General features: G+C 36.8%; 1 long non-coding RNA gene across 1 annotated transcript in view; it reads right to left on the bottom strand.

Moving 5' to 3' along the window:
* LOC144957262 (uncharacterized) overlaps positions 1-2,239 on the bottom strand; it is a 2,537-nt gene extending 298 nt beyond the window's left edge. Inside the window, exons 1-2 of the long non-coding RNA XR_013642109.1 lie at positions 2,051-2,239; positions 1-27 (exon numbers count right to left, since the gene is read on the bottom strand). The exon at positions 1-27 is cut by the window's left edge and continues 298 nt beyond it. This is a non-coding gene — a long non-coding RNA (uncharacterized LOC144957262). The remainder of the gene's footprint in view (positions 28-2,050) is intronic.
* Between the last annotated feature and the right edge of the window lie 19,049 nt (positions 2,240-21,288).

Here is a 21,288-nt window from a genome sequence, read left to right as displayed (position 1 = left end):
ATGATTACAGCAGGGGATGAGATGAACCTATAGGGTATGAAGATAATACAACATATTATAAGTAAGGCTTATTTATAGAAAGAGACGAAATCAAACTTTATCGGGTTTGCTAAGAGATTTCCACTGGCTTCCCGTTGAGAAAGTATGGAATATAAGATCTGTACTATTTTTTTAAGTCACTGCACTCTGATTGTCCTGGATACATTAATGACGCCCAAATTCTACGTCCCATCCAGAAATATGAGATCAAAACTTGATAACCACATATTTGTGAAGCCAAAGATGACTCGAAAAATTGGCGTGCATGTATTTGAATATTTGACACCCCTTATCTGGAACTCCCATCCAAGATATATCATAGACAGTAGATGCAGATTTCTTTTTTTTTTAAAAAAAAACATCTTAAAACGTCTCTTTTTAATTTGTAGCACTGAAGAATTACATTGCTTTGTTTCATATAGCATGTTTGAGTGGTTGTATCTTTGAGTGAAAGTAGCCACGTTACTGTTAAGCGCTCTGAGCTTGTTGATATACGGGGTAAGGCCCTATGTAATAACCATATATTATTATTATTATTATTATTATTATTATTATTATTATTATTATATTATTATTATTATTATTATTATTATTATTATTATTATTATTATTATTATTATTATTATTATTATTATTATTATTATTATTGTTGCTATCATATTTAAATGTAAGACGGTTCAGTGATAATATTGACCTTCTAAATTTTTTGAGCAAAATGTGTATTCACGCACGTGGAATGGCATAGCATGTGGAGTGTCAGAACGTGAATTTTTAATTTGAATTTTTTTGAAATTCATTTTGTTTTCATTTGTTTAAACGTCGAAAAAGTGTCCCTTGGAAAGGAGCATTGTCTTACCTCAGATTCGATATCGGCAGTGGTGTGGTGGCTCCCATGGACATTAAAGTTCAAGTAATTTTGAATTCTTTAAGAAAGAATTGATGAGATCTTGGGCATGGCTGGGTTTTATATGAGGTTTTGTCCGTATTATTCTGATTTGGCGAAGCCGCTTACCGACTTGCTCAAGCGAGGAGTTCGATTTGCCTGGTCGGAAGATTGCGAATCAGCCTTTCTCGATCTCAAAGCCATGCTGAGTTCCTCACCAGTTCTTTGTAGTCCTGATTTTAATAAATCTTTCTCTTTAACTGTAGGTGCGTCTGATTATGCTATGGGGCTGTTCTTTTACAAGAACACGAGGGGATACCCGTGCATGTGAGTTGCTTCTCACGGAATTTCACTAAGGTTCAGCTTAATTACTCTACAATTGAAAAAGAATATCTGGCCTTAGTGGAGTCATGCTCTGTCTATGACGTCTATTGAAGCCTGGAAAGCAGGTCATTATTTTGACTGATCACAATCCGTCGGTGAATCTAACTCGACACAAACACACGAACCAACGATTGTTCAAGTGGTTCCTGAAACCAAAGGATAATCCACTCCAGATAGAACATACACCAGGACGCGACCACATCACATCGGATGCTTTATCTCGCTCTGTCACCCATATTACACCTCAGTATAGCAATGTATAGAATTATTTTCAATGCCTTTGTCTTAATTTTAATTTTTATGAAAATATTTATTGGAAATAATTATCTATTTTTTCACTTCAAACATATTATTGATATGATCATGAAATTGATTTTTATCACATATCACACTATAGTCACTGGGTGAGGATCCTGACCTCCCATGGTGGGCAGGGAGGTACTTGCTGTGTCTTTGTTCTATTTCATGTTATGGGCCACATTTATCTGCTTTATTACTTTAGGACAATTCGGTTGTTTTGAATGCCTATACTAACCACCCGTAACACGCAAAAAATCTGCCTTGAGGTAGACTGAAATTTTGGTAATTTTTTCCCCCAATATTTTCTTTCTTCCTTTTTCTCCTACTTTTACTTACCCACTGTTTCATAACTATATCTTGTATACAATACACTTGTACCATCACTCCAACCCCAAAAACCTCAAAAAGTAGTTAAAATTCTAATACGAATCGCTTGCAACTTACCCGTGGTGTCCTGGTTTTCTGGGAGAGTGAAGCTTCGTTCTATTGTGATGATTATTTTTGCCCCGCTTTTATACTTGAATAGATCAGAAGCCATTAATTTTTTAGCTTGCAAACACCAACAACAATGGCTTGACAACATCTGGTGCAATGTGTAATCTCAAAAATAATGAACTCATTTCTTGAAGAAACTATAAGGATCCGTTCCTTTTGAAAACAAAGAAAAGTTTTAAATCATTTTATATCAGTTTAACAAATCCACAATATTGCCTAAAATTCTTAGTGCGTAAGATTTAAAGATGTGCATAATGAACTTTCCGCAATAGAACGTCCACGTTTTGAGAAAGTTAAACAAGCTGTGATTTATTTAAATCAATAAATGTACGAGTCCTTTATTTCTTGTCAGTATTCTTAATGCTGTTTGTCAGCGAATGCCAATCACATTTTATTTTCCTGGGTGGGGCTCCTCGTTGAGTATAATCTCATCATGTGTATATTAGTTAATAATAAATGTGAAATCATAACTCTACATGTTTTATAACTGCATTACTGTTAGTATTAATATCCTATAAGCTGCTATACTGCTATTTCCTGTTCCCTGTCTTTTTTTTATTCTTCCCTTTACCTGTCCAAAGAGACAGACGATCAGAATTTCAGTTAAATAAATCATATAGAAATTAACAAAATAATCGGGCATCCATTGTTTGTTTCTTCAATTCAAGTATCTACATAACTTAACAGGTTATGGGCCCAGGATATTTCATGTACGAAAGGTAAATAAACCTACTAAAAGTGAATAAATAAACTTCGAATTGTGAACAAATATATCGACAATGGCGTCCTACAAAATTCCACTATTTACTGGTGATGAAAGAAACCATGAGATATGGGAGATAAAATTTTTAGGTCTCATGAGGATCAAAGGGCTCCACCTCATATTTAAGGAAGGAACTGAAATCGATGCAGACAAAAACGCAGAAGCATTTGCCGAATTAATCCAATACCTGGACGACCGGTCGTTATCTTTGAACATGCGAGACGCCAGAGACGATGACAAAAGCGCTCTTAAAATCCTAAGGGAACATCACTTACTGAAAGGAAAACCCAGTATAATAACGCTATATACGGAACTGACTAGCTTGAACCTAGGAGCGGAACCCATTACAGACTTCATTATCAGAGCTGAGACAATCGCTTCTCAATTATGAGATGCGAAATAAATTATTAGTGACAGCCTGCTCATTGCAATGATAATAAAAGCATTGCCCAGTGAATTCAAAGCCTTCACCGCTATGATTAATCAAAAAGAAGACAAATTGACATTCACGGAATTCAAAATATTACTCCGTAATTATGAAGATCAGGAAAAAGTTCACAACAGCGATTCAGTATCTACCATTATGTCAATTGATTCTCGTCAACATAAGTCTTCATCAACATGGTGTTCATTTGTAAAACCAAAACACACAACACAATTCAATGCTACAAGAAGGCGCAACCATCAACGTCGAATTTAAACACCAAATCGAATTCAAATTATCAACATCATCATCGCCTACCACTTCAAGATATTGCAATGTCAGCAAAAGTAACTCACACGACACAAAATACTGCAGACGATTAAAAAGGCCACAGCAACAACCACAATCAGCAAGGTATTTAACAACTGAAGATTCAAATGACCACCACTTCACATTTCACATTGCTTCTAGCTCTTGTGCAAAGTTCAACCAAATCGATTTCGTCAATTCTCTCCTAATTGACAGTGGTGCAACCACACACATTCTAACTAGTAAGGAAAAATTTAATTCTTTTGACGCATCATTTGATCCTCGGTCTCACGTTATACAGTTAGCTGATGGATCAAAACCGAAGAACATAATTCAAGGGATAGGCAGCGCTACAATCCAACTTGGGGACCAATTTGGAGAAAATCGTAACACCAATTTGAGGAATGTGCTCTTTTTCCCGTCTTTTGATCAGGATATATTCTCGGTCCCGGCTGCCACCAAAGATGGGGCAACAGTAAGTTTCGCTGAAAACTCGGAATCTGTAATTATAAATGGATACACCTTTGAAGTGCAAAAATCAAGAAACCTGTATTATGTGAACTCGGCCCGCAAATCAAATATTCAAAGGAAGACCCTATCTGAATGGCATAACACTCTGGGCCACTGCAATGTACAAGATATTTTAAGTTTGGAAAAACATGTTGAAGGTATGAAAATAACCAACAGAAACCAAAAATAAATTGTGAAATATGTGTTTTAGGAAAGATGGCCAATCTAAGGAGTCGACAGCGTGATACTAGGGCGGAAAAACCCCTTGAACTAGTGCACCTTGACCTGGCCAGTCCAATTGAACCTGCATCACTCAATGGATTAAAATTCTCTTTAATCTGTGTGGATGACTATTCCAATATAACAGCAGTTTATTTTTTAAAGCAAAAATCAGACACTGCTAAGGAATTCAAGAGGTTTCTTGCAGATGTGGACCCCTATGGCCAAGTTATTAGAGTCCGATCTGATAATGGCGGTGAATTTATTTCTAATGATTTCAAGACTGTGTTGATTGATAATCTTATTCGCCATGAATAAAGAACTCCCCACAGCCCGCACCAGAATAGAACTACGGTACCCCACTGGCGAACGCTTTTTGAAATGGCAAGATGTCTGTTGATTAATGCTTATCTCCAAAAATCCCTTTGGACCTATACTGTTTAGACATCGTCTTACATCCGAAACAGGTGCTTCAACAGAAGGTTAGCTAAAAACCCTATTGAAGAAATATTTTCAATATGCAGACATTTGGTCAAACATGTTTTGCTTTAATTGATAATCCCAAAAAGCTTGAACCAAGGACAGAAAAGGGTATATTTGTCGGCTATGACACTGAAAGCCCTGCAAACTTGATTTATTTCCCTGAAAAAGAAAGTGTAAAACGAATCAGATGCATAAATTTCCAAAATGCCAATGATGATTCAAATTCGAAACAAGTTCTTGTACCAACTTCAGATATCAAGAACAATGATGAAAATGACATGACCTTTGTTAATCAGAAGAATAATAACTTTAAACATGCTTTCCCAAATGTATTGACGTCCCCATCTTGTGAGGATGATGCTGAGACAGAAATCACCTCGCCAAATTGTGCGGGAAGTTCTAATTCAAATACCCCTTTATTTTCACAACCTGCGTCAGCACCCTCCTCTCTTGATGGTCGTAGCACAAGAACTAGGCAAAGACCTAAATACTTGGATGGCTATTATTGTGATAAAGTTGATGAAAATGTCCATGCAATGATACATTACTGTTACAATGTTAATCTTGATGTTCCAAAATCATATCATGAAGCTATGTCAAGTCCATTTTCCCAACAATGGGACAACGCTATGAAAAATGAAATGAAAGCCCTAGATGAAAATAAAACCTATAATATTGTACCCCTTCCTAGAGGCAGAAAAGTTGTGGGTGGAAGATGGGTTTACGCAATCAAATCTGATATAGAAAATAATGTTCTTTACAAAGCACGATATGTAGCTAAAGGATATTCGCAAGTGGAAGGAATCGATTATCACGAAACCTTCTCACCAACAGTACGAATGAACTCGATCAGAATGATTACTCAATTTGCCTGCCAAAACAATATTGATTTACACCACATGGATTTTCAATCAGCTTACTTGAACGCACCAATTGACTGCAACATTTACGTCAAACAACCTGAGGGTTTTGAAATAGACTCAAATGATAGGGGAAAATTAGTGTTGAAATTTAATAAATCCCTGTGTGGACTAAAACAATCCGATAGGAACTGGAACAATACTTTTCATGCTTATCTTATTGAAAATGCCTTTAAACGATCAAAAAGTGAACTATGCCTGTATTTCAACAAAATTACTTTCATTTTAATATGGATTGATGATTTACTTATTGCCAGTAAACCAAATAATATTGGATCTGTCAAAAGGACATTCAGGGAAATTTTCGAAGTGAAAGACTTGGGTCAAATCTCTTTATTCCTTGGTATTGAATTTAATGTTGATATGGACAATAATATAATTACTATGTCACAAACTAAATATGCAACAAAACTCTAACAAAACTTTCATATGGAGGATTGTAAACCTAGATATACCCCATCTGAGGTCAGATCCAATGTTCTTGATGAAACTTTGCTTGATGAAAATAATGCAAAACTATACAGACAAATTGTTGGATTTTTAATTTACCTAATGACCTGCACTAGACCAGATATTTCATTTAATGTAACAAAATTTTCCTAACACATGTCTAAACCTGATATTTACTATATAACTATGGCAAAGCATAATTTGAGATTTGTGAAAGGAACCATAAATGATAAAATGACTTTTAGGCAATCAAATGAACCACTCTCAATTGTGGGTTTCTGTGACGCTGATTGGACCAATTCCCTAGAAGATAGAAAAAGCATTACGGGATATTACTTCAAACTTCATCTACAGGCGCTATGATTTCATGGAAATCGAGAATGCAGCCAACTGTAGCTTTAACCAGCTGTGAACTTAAACCAAAATATGTTCTATCTTTACTGTGATAACCAAGGTGCTATTGCTCTTGCACAAAACCCAATACAACACCAGAGATCAAAACACATAGATATCAAATATCATTTTATTAGGAATAAGATCTCTGAGAACAGATTGTCTGTCAACTACATATCTACAGATTCAAACGTTGCTGATATTTTCACGAAGCCAGTATCTAAATTCAAACTCCAACAATTCAAACCTTTATTTTCTACTTCGAATTATGATTCATGAAAAATGTCTTGGTGTAAACACATCATCCTATATCTACCTTTAGTTGACAAAAATGTGATTTTGTATTTAGAGTTATATTTTAACAAACATGACCACTCTTATCGTGTGCTTGAATAATGTACAAATAATAATGTCTTATTCTTATTGAATTATACACTCTCACGATGTTGAGATTATGGGAGGGTGTTGAATATATTCTCATCATGTGTATATTAGTTAATAAATGTGAAATCATAACTCTACATGTTTTATAACTGCATTACTGTTAGTATTAATATCATATAAGCTGCTATACTGCTATTTCCTGTTCCCTCTCTTTTTTATTCTTCCCTTTACCTGTCCAAAGAGACAGACGATCAGAATTTCAGTTAAATAAATCATATAGAAATTAACAAAATAATCGGGCATCCATTGTTTGTTTCTTCAATTCAAGTATCTACATAACTTAACACTCCTGACCTCCCATAGTGGGCAGGGAGGCACTTACTGAGTCTTCTTTCCCCATTTACCTGTTTTCCAACATGCTTTCTATCTTTGTCTTGGGATGAGATTACTTGGTCTTGTCGGGACCCTGGCCGGATACCCAAGTTAGAGTTTTGGGAGATGCTTTTTTGTCTTGTAAATCAACTCTGTGTTATGCAATATATCATGTTTTGTTATATATGATTTGTAGACATTTGAGTGTATTCCTCTTAGTGGGGACATGTGGTTGTGTCTGGGTGAGATTTTTAGGTTAACTCAAGTTAAGTACTTTCATAGTGTGCTCTTGGAATCTACGTCTGTGTCCGATATGAAACAACTCCCATCTGCCTTACCTTTTCTTGGGTGCTTCAATTCTAATTCTAGAACCTTTTACTTTTCCATTTATTCCTTTTTTACTGGCGCTGATATGACCTTAATGTGTCGCAAGCACCGTAAAACCCTTAAAAACAAACAACTCGGTTCCCGACATCCATAGTGGGCAGAGAGATATTTTTCTGTCTTCTATCCCCTTAAATCGGTTTTCCAATTGCTTTCTCTCTTTGTCTTGGAATGAGATTACTTGATTTTGTCCTGGCCCTGGCCGGAGTCCTTGGCTGGGAGGGAAACGGTCGAATGCATAGTTATTGTTTTGGGAGATAATATTTTTTCTTTATAAATCGTCTCTCTGTTATGTATTATTATATTTGTCGTTTATAACGTATAATGTAAACATCTGAGTTTATTCCTCTTTGTTGGATCGTCTGCTTATGTCCAGATGAGACTTAAAGGGATCTCAAACTAAGTACATTGATGGTATGCTATTGGAATCTAAATCTGATCCATATTTGTTCCCAGTTCCATTTTGTCTTACTTTTTCTTGGGTGCTTTAATTGACCATCCCATTTTCTTCCCTTTTACTGGCGCTGATATACTCTAATTTTGTTGCAATCGCCGTGAAATCCTTAAAAACAATCAAAAACAAACCTTACAAACAAACATTATTTTCAAAGAAATATTAATTTGCTTTTTTTTATTGTCTTTTGTTTTGTTTTGTTTTTTTCTTTCTAAATGTGAAACTTACTTGAAATCTCTATTATTACGCATTTAAAATATGGATGAAATATTAGAACAGTTGTATCATAATCAATATTTCTAATGATTGCATGATTAAGGACGATGATGATGATGATGATGATGATGATGATGATGACGATGATGATGATGATGATGGTGATGATGATAATCTACCATTATATGACTGCATATTCTATCAAAGTTGTCACTTCCAATAATTCTCATGATCATACAAAAAAAATAGAGATTAACTCATCACAAATGATTAGATAAAAATGCAATCCAATTTCTATTTTGTTTTGATTACTTAAAAAAAACCATATTGACTCCAAACAGATGTCTGTATTATTACAGTCCGACGTGCACATATTTGAAGGTCTGATAACCGATAACAAGTATGGACTTGATGAAACATTGTTGAAATGTACAGTATCCAGCCTTTGTTTGAGAGTATTACTCTTACAACAATTGGATTCAATAGTCTCCTGTCACGTCCGCCCAGCAACGAACAACTTGGTTCTAAACAAAGAAAATCGGTACTTTTTATTCTTTACGCTGGCTTGAATATTTTCACATGTCATGTGATCAGAATGTATAAAAGTCAAAACATGATCAGATTTATAATGTTTTTCTCCTCTAGATAACCTTTTATGCTCGTTGGAGAAGTGTTCCGATAGTTTAGAACCAGTAACTAAGTTACTATGAGTCATTACGAGGGTAGTGACGTCACGACTGTTGAAGTCTATTAGCCAATAACAATTTGGTTTAGCAGATCTGCAAATGAGTTAACGTTGTTGCACACCTACCTTTTTTGTCTATCGTATCCTTACATTACACATCCATATATTCACGATCATGAGTTTGAGCCGTGATTTCCTGCGAGATTTTAACTGCTGGCTGCACGGATGTCTATTTTAGTAAGTTCTGGGTGGGGTATTCCACCTCCCATAGTGGGCAGGGAGGTACATATTGTGTCTTCTATCCTCCTGTATTTGTTTTTCAACTTGATTTCTGTCTTTGTCCTGGAATGAGATTACTTAGTTTTGTCCTTACCCAGGCTGGGGTCCTTGGGTGGGAGGGAAACAGTCGAATGTATAATGTTAATTTCGGGAGATGATTTTTTTTAACCTGTTAATCATTTCTCTGTTATGTACTGTTATTTTTCATTTTAACATATGATTTTTTTTGCTTTTGAGTGTTTTCCTCTTAGTGGGATCTGGTGTTGGTGCTGGGTGAAACTTTCAGGTGTTCTCAAACTAAGCACACTGATAGTGTGCTCTTGGAATCTACATCTGTTCCCTATTTGAACCATTTCTCCCATGTCTTACTTTTTCTTCAGGTCTTTTTAGTTGTACATCTAGAATGTTTTTACTATCTCATTTTCTTCCTTTTTACTGGCGCTGATATGACCTAAAGTAAGCGCCGCAAAATCCTTAAAATCAAACAAACAATATCACACATCCATAAATGCACGATCATGAGTTAGAGCCGTGATTTCTTGCGTGTTTTCAGTTGAAGGCTAATTGGATTGCTACTTTAGTAAGTTACCGACTACCTACCAGTATTCATGAATAGTTCTGAATAAAAGAGAAAAACAGGCGAAAAAAATGTTCTCAAAATCAAATTTTTTTTCCTCTGATTTTTTTCAGAGCAAGTACTTTGAATCAGCGGAAAACTTTTTTTTTACCAAGACGGAATAATGTTACAACGTGCCGTAACGTTTACCATAAGTTTGACATCAGCCGGCGACAACAAATACCAAGTCTGTAACATTCAAGCACAACACCGGATCAAACACATTCAAAAACTGTTTTGACCCGGAATTCATTCACTTATTCATTACATGAAAAGATAAATAATATCTGGAAAGGGCAGTGCATTCAAACAAAAATCAAAATCCTCAAAACTGTTGTTTTCCCAACTGCAACAGATGGATGCGAAGCGTGCACTATCAGCAAAGCAGAGAGCACAAAGATCACAGCTTTTGAGTTGGCATGCTACAGAAAAATACTCATGGACTGAAAAACAAACAAACAAAGAAGTCCCGAGAAGGATCGGAATAAAATCACCAATTCTTCTTTAAACTGTAAAGAAATTGAAAATGAACTATTTTGGCCATAAGACTCGCCACGAATCATTAGAAAAGCACATTCTGCAGACAAGGGTAGACGGCAAGAGAGGAAGAGGTAGACCAACAAGAAGCTGGGAACAAGATATAATATGTGAATGGCTGGGAATGACAACAACTGAAGCAAGTAGACTGACGGAAAACCGTAATCTGTTTCGCAAGAAAGTTCGGGAAGCAACGTCCTACGCAGGATCAGCTGACTAGATGATGAATGTAGGCTACCAAATAAATATTTAATACAAAGATGGACATTTTCAACGGAGATGAGAAGCAGATTCAACAACAAAATTGGAACATTGTGAAATGCTTTGAGTAGATAAACGCCATAAAATTGCCCTTTATAAAGTTACTTACGTTAAGTATCTGTAGTGGATTAGAGTTTAAGACTAAAGACAGGGAGATAACTTGTTCCTTAGTTGCAAAATAGAGGGACTTAACCTAGCCTATCAGACAAGATCAAAGTCATAGGAGATAATCCGGTAAATACAATTAAATAATTTGTCAGGGAAGAGTTACATCCCTTGAATGTTGGCGACGCATTATCTTCATCTTTATCAATAACGTCCTTATCATCATTTGACTCTGTTTGTTGTGTGCTCGCTCGCACACACACACACACACACACACACACACGCGCGCGCGCGCACAACAGAGTCAAATGATGATAAGGGCGTTGTTGATTAAGATGAAGATGAGAGATAAAGAAGAAGAAGAAGAAGAAGAAGAAGAAGAAGAAGAAGAAGAAGAAGAAGAAGAAGAAGAAGAAGAAGAAGAAGAAGAAGAAGAAGAAGAAGAAGAAGAAGAAGAAGAGCGGGACAGAGAGAGAAAGAGAGAGAGAGTGAGAGAGAGGGAGAGAGAAAAGAGAGAGAGAGAAAGGGAGAGCATCATCAGCACCATCAAATTCAATATCATGACATTTGGGTGGATGTATTGCCTGGGGCTATTGGTCAGTACTGACCCCCAGGCGCTGGCACCTGTGGGTCAGTACTGACGAACAGGCGCCAGCGCCTGGGGGTCAATACTGACCAATAGGTCCTGGTGTCTATTGGTCAGTATTGAACAACAGGTGCCACCGCCCACAGACAACATCTCTTCAGTCTGTGCCACCGCCCGCCATTGATCAGCACTGACCAACATCAGGCCTGTTCGTCAGTTCACACAAAGACATCTTCGCACTCATTCGTCACTTCCTAAAGTATTCCATTAAAAAAAAAAACATTTAAAATCCCAGGCCAACTTATCCGATGACAGTCAGTAACACTTGGTCACTTAGATAAGTTTGATTTCTAACGCGTTAGATGTCGTTGTTTCAAGCCACCATAAGATTCTTTTTTATTTTATGTTGTCCATTCTATTTCTTTGGGTTTTTTGTTGTTTTTTTTTTGTTTGTTTTGTGTGGTTTTTTTTTCGTATATTTTCTGTATTGCTTAAATTAAAGAAGAGAGAGAGAGAGAGAGAGAGAGAGAGAGAGAGAGAGAGAGAGAGAGAGAGAGAGAGAGAGAGAGAGAGAGAGAGATTAAGGACTGCTTTGTAAATATTTGTACTCGCACAATTTTTTTTTTCTGAGGCACAGCCGTGCTCGAGGCCAGTGATCGATGTGAAACCCCGCTCCTTACGTTCGGCCAGTGATTCCACAAAACTAGTTGTCCCTCGAATTCGGAAAAATGCTGGAATGAGATCCTTTTCTCATTTCGGACCCTCTATTTGGAACGCCTTACCGAAGAGCATTCGTGAAAAAGAATCTTTGCCTATTTTTAAACGTTCGCTTAAAACATATCTGTTTCGATTTTAGTAGATGGTATGAGAAGCAAGATAGGTTTGGTTTGTGTTGTGTGTCGTGTTGTGTGTGTGTGTGTGTGTGTGTGTGTGCTTGTGTGTGTAAATGATTATGTTTTAAGCCTAAGTAATTTGTAATTTAAGCGCTTAGAGTCTGGTGTCTCGGAGTTATAGCGCTATATAAGTTTTCAGCATTATTTATCATTATTATTATTAAAAGTGACCAGATAGAACCTTACTTGGGCAAACAATACTAAAACTCTGATCTCCTTGGAAAACTCATCGGTTTTGATAATAACAAAAGTTTTAACGGACGAGGAAAAATAGATATAAATCTTAAGGAAGATGACTCTACATTCTTTTAAGAACAACCAATGTTGTATGTAGTAGTGCGGGGCGGTCCTTGGCAAACTTAAGGACCACGGTCCTACGGTCCTTGGGAAATGAAGACCGCAAGGACCGGTCCTAGGACCGGTCCTTTTCGACATTGAACATTCCTGAGAGACTGTTGGAAATTCGAACCGGTTTGACCTTTGAGAGCGTGGGATCGTTCATTCTTGAACCGTTAAAGACCGCTACACGATGAAAACCGTGGCCTACAGGAGTAAAACACACGGAGTAGTCACACTCATTTCAAATTGTAACCTAATTAGAGAAGAGGGGTGATGCCTTCTTTATTTGCTCACCGTACTTCATTGTTACTTCGATAATTTAATAAAATTTGAAATTTATCCCCATTAACGGAGATAATGGCATCGCCCAAGGCGTTGATCGAGTTGTTCGTGGCGTTGATACACACACGCAACTCCTACCCCCCCCCCCCCCCCACACACACACATTAGAGGGCAGCGAGCATTGAAGAGTAAGAGAGAGACGTGAAGTTATAATAAGAGGGGGTGGATGAGGTGATAAGAGGGGTCGATGGTGACTTTTCGCCAGATCTAACAAACTCAGCTACCCATTCATTGCTGAGTAGACAGGGATTCAGAAAAAAATCGACTGCACCCGGGATCGATCTCTGGCCCTTTGCGTATAAAGAGAGTGCTCTATCAACTGAGCTATCGGGGTCCCCAAATATTCTATTGGACTTTTTTAAAATTCAGACGTTATAACTGGGTTTTTTGGAAGGAAGAAACTAATGAAACTCATATTATTTGATTAGTAAAAACACCAAACGAAATTTTAATATTATTGTATTATTTTAAATGACAACACTGCGATAGAAAGGAGTGGTGACAAGAGATGGACAAAAGAAAACAAAAAATCGGATTTGCTACTTGCTAGGTTCGACACACACACACACACACACACAAACACACACATCTTTTGTAGTCACATACATTTCAAACAATAACCCATTAGAGAAGAGGGGTCATGCCTTCACCATAGATCATTGTCATTGCGATCATTATGGTGTAGTAAATTTTGAAATTTACCCCGTATAATGGAATCGTCCAAGGCGTGCGCCTCCTGTTCCCCCCATCTCACACACGAAAGGGCGGTTTGCGGAGTGGAGGTTGGTGGTCGTCTGCCTGTATGGTCGTCTGTGTCGTTTAGTGTATGGCAAAGGGGGGTGGGTGCAATTAATTAAGTGGGATGGGTGGTGATTGGTGGAAGATAGGCAACCGAAGCAACGAATCGCTGGGGAAGTAGTAGGCTATGGCGCGAGACCGTAGGACCGTGGTCCTTGCAAGGACCGCCCCGCACTAGTTGAAAGGTGATAAGAAGTGAGGACCGCCGCCGGTCTTCCCCTCTGGGACCGGTCTTCGGTTCACAGCTAAAAGACCGTCGGACCGCGGTCCAGACCGGTCTTCAGCGCGGCACTTGTATGTAGTCGCCTTACAGGCTGTGGTTTTGTTGTTCCACAAGATATGAACATTTTCTAATTTTATACTGGTGTTATACATAATTTTATTCCGGACTTTTCATATTGTTGTATTTGTAACACCGTGCTCTTTCATTTTATATAACTATTGTCGGTTTCTAATAGGATTTTTTAGTGATTTTACGTGATTTTTACATTATTTCTGAATATTTAAAATGGATTTTATTGACATGAAAAAAGTTTTCACCAGGCAATTACATTCAATTTTACTATTTTTATTCAGAACTCAATTTTTATACCAAGCAAAGATTTGCCGTGAACTGTTTTTAAAAAGTGACTGTTTTCACCAACATATTTATAGAAAACATAGAGGTGGAAGACGCAAGCAAATACCAATTATGGTGAAAACTGATCATCGGCCTACCCCTCGTCACCACCCTCCAAGACCACCACCAACAATGACAACAATACAAGTAAACAACACAGTGACCAACAACGCATCATTCGATTTCCCACCTTCATCAAGACGAAGAATCCACAAGCGCAAGGGGCGGGCGGCCAACATCACCCTGCCCCCCCCCCCCCCCCCCCCCCAGACGAATTCCACCTATCACAGGAACAATGTAAAAAAAAAAAACCAACAGACCGATAAAAATAAACTTGAGCTTTTATATAGCGCCATATCCACAAAACGTGCTCAAAGCGCTTTACAAAGGGTCCCTAGCTAACAGCATCACCGCAACACTTTACATGTAGAACGAGACATGACGCCTATTAGGCAATATTTCATTTTTATTCCCGACAGACACAACGCTGCGAAAGGCCAGGTACTCGTTTTACACATGAGTACGGTAAGAGAATGTGAGTAAAAAGCCTTTTCCAAGGACTCAACTATGCGCCATTCAGAGTGGGACCCGAACCCAGGATCTTCCAATCACGAAAACGAGTGTTATATACACCACTAGACCACATGGCCGCAATAAATAAAGATATACAAAATGAAAATCACTCACAATGTGGGTATTAATAATATTTATTTTAAAAATGGGAGGAGGAGGAGAAGGAGGAGGTTGTTTTATTTGTGGAATTCAAAATCTATTATAATAGTAAATAAAAATGAATAATCAATGAATCAATAGGTGCATATATCTTCTTCATCGTTACAGTCATCATTATATATAACAACAAGAACAATCCATTATATATAACAACAAGAACAATCATTATAACAATCAATCCAATAATAATCATAACAATTATAAGAATAGTCTAAACCCAATATTAACGATAATGTGATTGATAATGAAATTGTTTGCTTTTTGTTTTTAAAGGTTTTACGGCGCTTGCGACAGATTTAGGTCATATCAGCGCCAGTAAAAAGAAGAAAATGGAATAGTCAAAATATTCTAGATTTACAATCAAAGCAGCCAAGAAAGAGTAAGACAAAGGAGAATTGGTTCAAATAGGAAACAGATGTAGATACCAAGAGCATACCATCAAGGTACTTAGTTTGAGATCACCTAAAAGTCCCATGCAGCACAGGATCCCACAAAGAGGAATACACTCAAATGTTTCCAAATCATATATATTTATATAAACAAAACATAATACATAACATAACAGAGAGATGATTTACAAGACAAAAAATATCACCTCCCAAAACTCTAATTATATATTTGACTGTTTCCCTCCCAGTCAAGGACTCCAGCCAAGTCTGGGACAAAAACAAGTAATCTCATTCTAAGACAAAGACAGACATCTTGTTGGAAAAACAGATAATATAGGGGGATAGAAGACACAGTAAGTGCCTCCCCGCCCACTATGGGAGGTCGGGAACCCTACACAGGTAAAGGAGTTTGATAACTCAAATAACACAATGCACGTAGTCATGTAATAAATATGTGTCCTACCATCTCATTCCAGTGTCATATCACGTGAAGTTGAAGTTTAAAATGTTAATAGGGCAGAGAAGTCGTGACGTCACACCTTCTACTCTTCCGGTTCCAAAATCATTGGAAATGTGTGTGTAACCAGTCCTTCGGAGGACTTATACTTATAATGAAAAGGTTACATATTGAAAAATAAAATGGATACCTTCTACGCTTCCGGTTCCAAACTCATGGGAAATGTGTGTGTAACCAGTCTTTCGGACGACTTATACTTATAATGAAAAGGTTACATATTGAAAAATAAAATGGATACCTTCTACGCTTCCGGTTCCAAACTCCTTGGAAATGTATGTGTAACCAGCCCTATGGAGACTTATACTTATAATGAAGGGGTTAAATATTGAAAAATAAGATGACAGACCTTCTTCTCTTCCGGTTCCAAACTCCTTGGAAATGTGTGTGTGTGTGAGTGTGTGTGTGTGTGTGTGTGTAACCAGTCCTTCGGAGGACTTATATTTATAATGAAAAGGTTACATATTGAAAAATAAATAAGATGGCAGCATGAACTATTTCAGTAGCAGGATGTCCTAGGCAGATTCTTAGGATTACGGTACGTAAAAGGTCGAGGATGTATGATCTTTATTGACGACCAGCAGATTATTTAGACAAGACAATAAGATGACATCGCGTTGAAACTAAAAGACCAATTACATTAGATACGCATCAAGTCCTCCGGAAGACTGGTTTTATACTTCCAATGAGATTGGATCCAGTTTTTTTTTGTTTTGTTTTTTGACATCGCACACTTTTCTTCCCTATTTAAATCAAAATTTATTAGAAATCTTTTACTTAATTAAATGCTTTCACTGGGGAGATTGACTATAGTTCCGTTAACAAATATTTGAAAAAAAAAACAACAACAAGACAACAAAAACCAAAACAAAAAACAAAAAAAAAAACAAAACCAAAAAAAAAAACCAACACACATACAATAAAAAACCCACTGCCCCCCCCCCCCAACCAAAAAAATCCCCAAACAAACAAATTAATATAAAAGAAAAACGCTAAAAAATATTTAAAAAGTCCAGGAAAAAAACTTAAAACAAACAAACAACTCCCCCCCCCCCTCCTTAAGCAAAAAAAAAAAAAAAAAAAAAAAATAACAAACAAACAAAAAAAAAAAAAAAAAACGAAACGAAACAAAACTACAACAAGAAAAATATTAAAATCGAAATCTTTCAGTTGATACAGCTAAATGTTTGTTGCTTTAAAATCAAATCCTCTTCATTTTGGGTCATCCGAATATTAACGTGGCCTGATACGACGCCCCCCCCCCCTCCCCCATGGTCATATAAGAAGACGAAGATTACGGGGGAAAAATAATTGTGAGTTGTAATCAAAAGCTCATCATTTCGAATCATTTGTTTCTTTGAACATTTCTCACAAGTCAATTTTCACGTGTTGATCATCGTCTTCTTCTGTGACTTAAATTTTTTGGTCAGTATCAGGCCGTTCGTAGCCATCGTTAACATAATATAGATAGAATGCGCTTGGCCAAGGAGTTCACAACATTGCCCTCCGGAAGTATAACGGACCAACACACAAACTCTGTGTAACCATGAACTTTTATAGTCTTGTTAATACAGTTTAGTGAGAACAACTCACAAACGCGGATGGCAAAAACAATAACAAAGTCCTGAGTGACGTCATCTGCATACTATCTATGGCCTGAAACTTGAACCCTCAAGGACTTACAGTTTGAATAATCATTTTAAAGGTTTGTGCAGCGTCTAGTGAGTTGTCGTTAGTAAAGGTCAAGAAAACAAGTGTTTCCATTGGTTGAATTATTGAATATAACTCACGATTTGTTTTCTTGTGCGGCCAAAGACTTGTCTTTTGACGTCATTTTGTGGTCAGCGTGAGGCTATAAGTTAAAGATGGCTACGGGCCGTGGCCTCCGTAAACTCATGGACTGCCGCTGACCGTAGCCATCGTTAACTTATATAGCCTGACACTGACCAAAAACTGACCTCAAAAGATAATTAATTCTTTGGCCACAAAAGAAAACAAATTGTGAGTTGTATTAATAGTTCAACCAGTGGAATCCGTTGTTTCCTTGAGCTCTACTAACGACAACTCACTAGACGGTGCAAAAACCTTTTTAAAAAATGACGTCAAACTATAATTCCTGGCTGGTTTCTTGTGTCAGGCGATAAGTTAACGCTGACCAACAAATGATGTCAAAAGACAAGTCTTTGGCCACAAAAAACCCCCAAAAAACAAAACAAAATAACAAAACAAATCGTGAGTTGTATTCAACAGTTCAACCAATGAGATCACTTGTTCCCTTGACCACTACTAAAGACAACTCAGCAACGAGGCAAACCTATAAATGACGTCAAAATATGGGTCTTAAGTGTCAGGCTATTATAAGTTCACGATGGCGGCTACGATCAGGCCTTAAGTATACGAAGGCCACGATATCACACCAGATTGACATGGCAAGTCACATAACATACTGGTTATTTCAATGAGAATAATAATAATAATAATAATAATAATAATAATAATAATAATATATAATATAATAATAATATAATAATAATAATAATATAATAATAATAATATAATATATAATAATAATAATAATAATAATAAATAATAATAAAATAATAATAATAATAATAATAATAATAATAATAATAAATAATAATAATAATAATAATAATAATAAAATAATAAATAATATAATATAATAATAATAATCATCATCATCAAAATAATAATTTTAAAACGTAACAAAACAAGAATAAAATATAAAAGTGCAAGAAGCAATAAGTATAAGTGTGGTTAGGAAAGCATTTATTATTATTGTAACCCAGGAACGGGTCACGATCACTAGGAAATAATCGTTTGCTTGTTTTAACGGCGGGATAGTCATTCGACATTCAATCAAAAAGTTTAGCGCCCAAGGGAGATTACGACATAAAGTTTTTGTTTGTTTTTTAAGGGTTTTACGGCCCTTGCAACACATTTAGGTCATATCAGCGCCAGTAAAAAGGAAGAAAATGGGATAGTAAAAAGTTCTAGAATTACAATTAAAGCACAAAAGAAAAGGTAAGACAAAGGGGAATTGGTTCAAATAGGGAACAGGTGTAGATTCCAAGAGCACACCGCCAAAGTACTTAGTTTGAGATCACCTAAAAGTCTCATCCAGACACAAGCACAGGTCCCAACTTAGAGGAATACACCAAAATGTTTACCAATCATATAATATAATATGTAAACTAAACATAATACAATGCATAACAGAGAGATGATTTACAAGGAAAAAAAATAATCTCCCAAAACTATAACTATACATTCGACTGTTTCCCTCCCAGCCAAGGAACTCCGGCAAGGATCAGGACAAAACTATGAAATCTCATTCCAAGATAATGACAGGAAACAATTGGAAAACGGGTATGGGGGATAGAAGACACAGCATGTACCTCCCTGCCCACTATGGGAGGTCAGGATCCCCACCCAGTACGACATAAAGACATGTTGTTCAAAAATTATGTTTTGAAAAGAGCAAAGTCCACTAAGCGTGCTAAAAATAAAAAGAATACTGCAAGAGGTCCCCTAGCCAACAACAACAACTAACATGTAGGACGAGACATGACGCCTACTGTTTATATTTATTATCCCCGACAGAAACAACTCATGTTATACCGGAGTACGGTGAGATAATGTGAGTTAAGATCCTTTTCCAAGGACTCAACCATGCGCCGCTCAGAGTGGGACCTTGAAGCCAGGACGTTCCGATTCGAAGGCGTGTGTGTCAAACCACTAGACCACATAGAAGGTAAGAATAAGTAGGTCCAAGTGTTATCTATCGATGTGTGTACTTTCGAGACTGCTTCAAGGATGTTTCACCAAGACACAGTTACAGAACCCCCCAGCCAACTCATTCAACGTATAAAAACTGACAAAACTATATACTGTAGCATAACAAGCGGGTGATATATAACAACAAAAAGAAAAAAAAAAGAAATCACATAAACCAACATAATTAAATATTATAACAAAAACATGATTTACGACAGAAAAAAAATATAACCTAAAAAACAAGAGAGAGAGAGAGAGAGAGAGAGAGAGAGAGAGAGAGAGAGAGAGAGAGAGAGAGAGAGAGAGAGAGAGAGAGAGAGAGAAGGGAAGAGAGAGAATTTAAATCCAGTAGAGGATCCGAGCCAATGTTTTTGTTTTTAAGGGTTTTACGGCGCTTGCAACACATTTAGGTCATTTCAGCGCCAGTAAAAAGGAGGAAAATGGGATAGTAAAAAGTTCTAGAATTACAAATAAAGCACCCAAGAAAAAGTAAGACATAGGGGAATTGGGAACAAATAGGGATCAGATGTAGATTCCAAGAGCACACTATCAAAGTACTTAGTTTGAGACCACCTATAAGTCTCATCCGGACACAAGCACAAAATCCAACAAAGAGGAATACACTCAAATGCTTACATTAAACATTAAAAATAACAAATATAATAATACATAACAGAGAGATGATTTACAAGGAAAAAAATATCATCTCCCAAAACAATAACTATGCATTTGACTGTTTCCCTCCCAGCCAGGACTCAGACGAGGGCCAGGAAAAAACCAAGTAATCCAATTCCAAGACAAAGACAGAAAGCATGTTGGATAACAGATATAAGGCGATAGAAGACACAGTATGTACCTCCCTGCCCGCTATGGGAGGTCAGGATCCCCACCCAGGATCCGAGCCAAGGCCAGGGTAAAACCAAGTCTTTTCCCACAAGGACAGATAACAATAAGGAAAAAAACAACAAACAACAACAACAACAAAAAACAAAAAAAAGAACCAACCCCACCCCCTCCCCCCCCCCCCAACAAAACAACAAGATTATACAGCGATAGAAAAAGATACAACAGGTGACATCACCCGGCCCATTCTGGAAGTTAAGCGCCCAATTCACCATAAGGGGAACGGCTGATCCCACTCTCGCCCTTTCTTTTTAAAGATACACATATTAAAAAAAAGTCTTTTTGAAAAAATCCAACCAAAACAAACGGGAACCTACATGACGTACAGAACAATCTTATAAATATAAAGAATATCACAAATTAATGATGGAACATTAAAAATTGCTTTAAAATGATGAAAATGTTGAAGCCGGTTCTTCACGTTGTTTGCTGTTTGTTTTAAGGGTTTTACGACGCATGTACCACATTTAGGTCATATCCGCTAAAAAAAAAAAGGAAGAAAATTGGATA

Source organism: Berghia stephanieae, chromosome 11 (genome assembly GCF_034508935.2).
Source record: "Berghia stephanieae isolate SIO BIC M18660-M18661 chromosome 11, UCSD_Bste_1.3, whole genome shotgun sequence".
Classification (NCBI taxonomy): Eukaryota; Metazoa; Mollusca; class Gastropoda; order Nudibranchia; family Aeolidiidae; genus Berghia; species Berghia stephanieae.
Note: the sequence above shows the minus strand (reverse complement) of the source record. Positions and strands in the feature narration are given on the sequence as shown.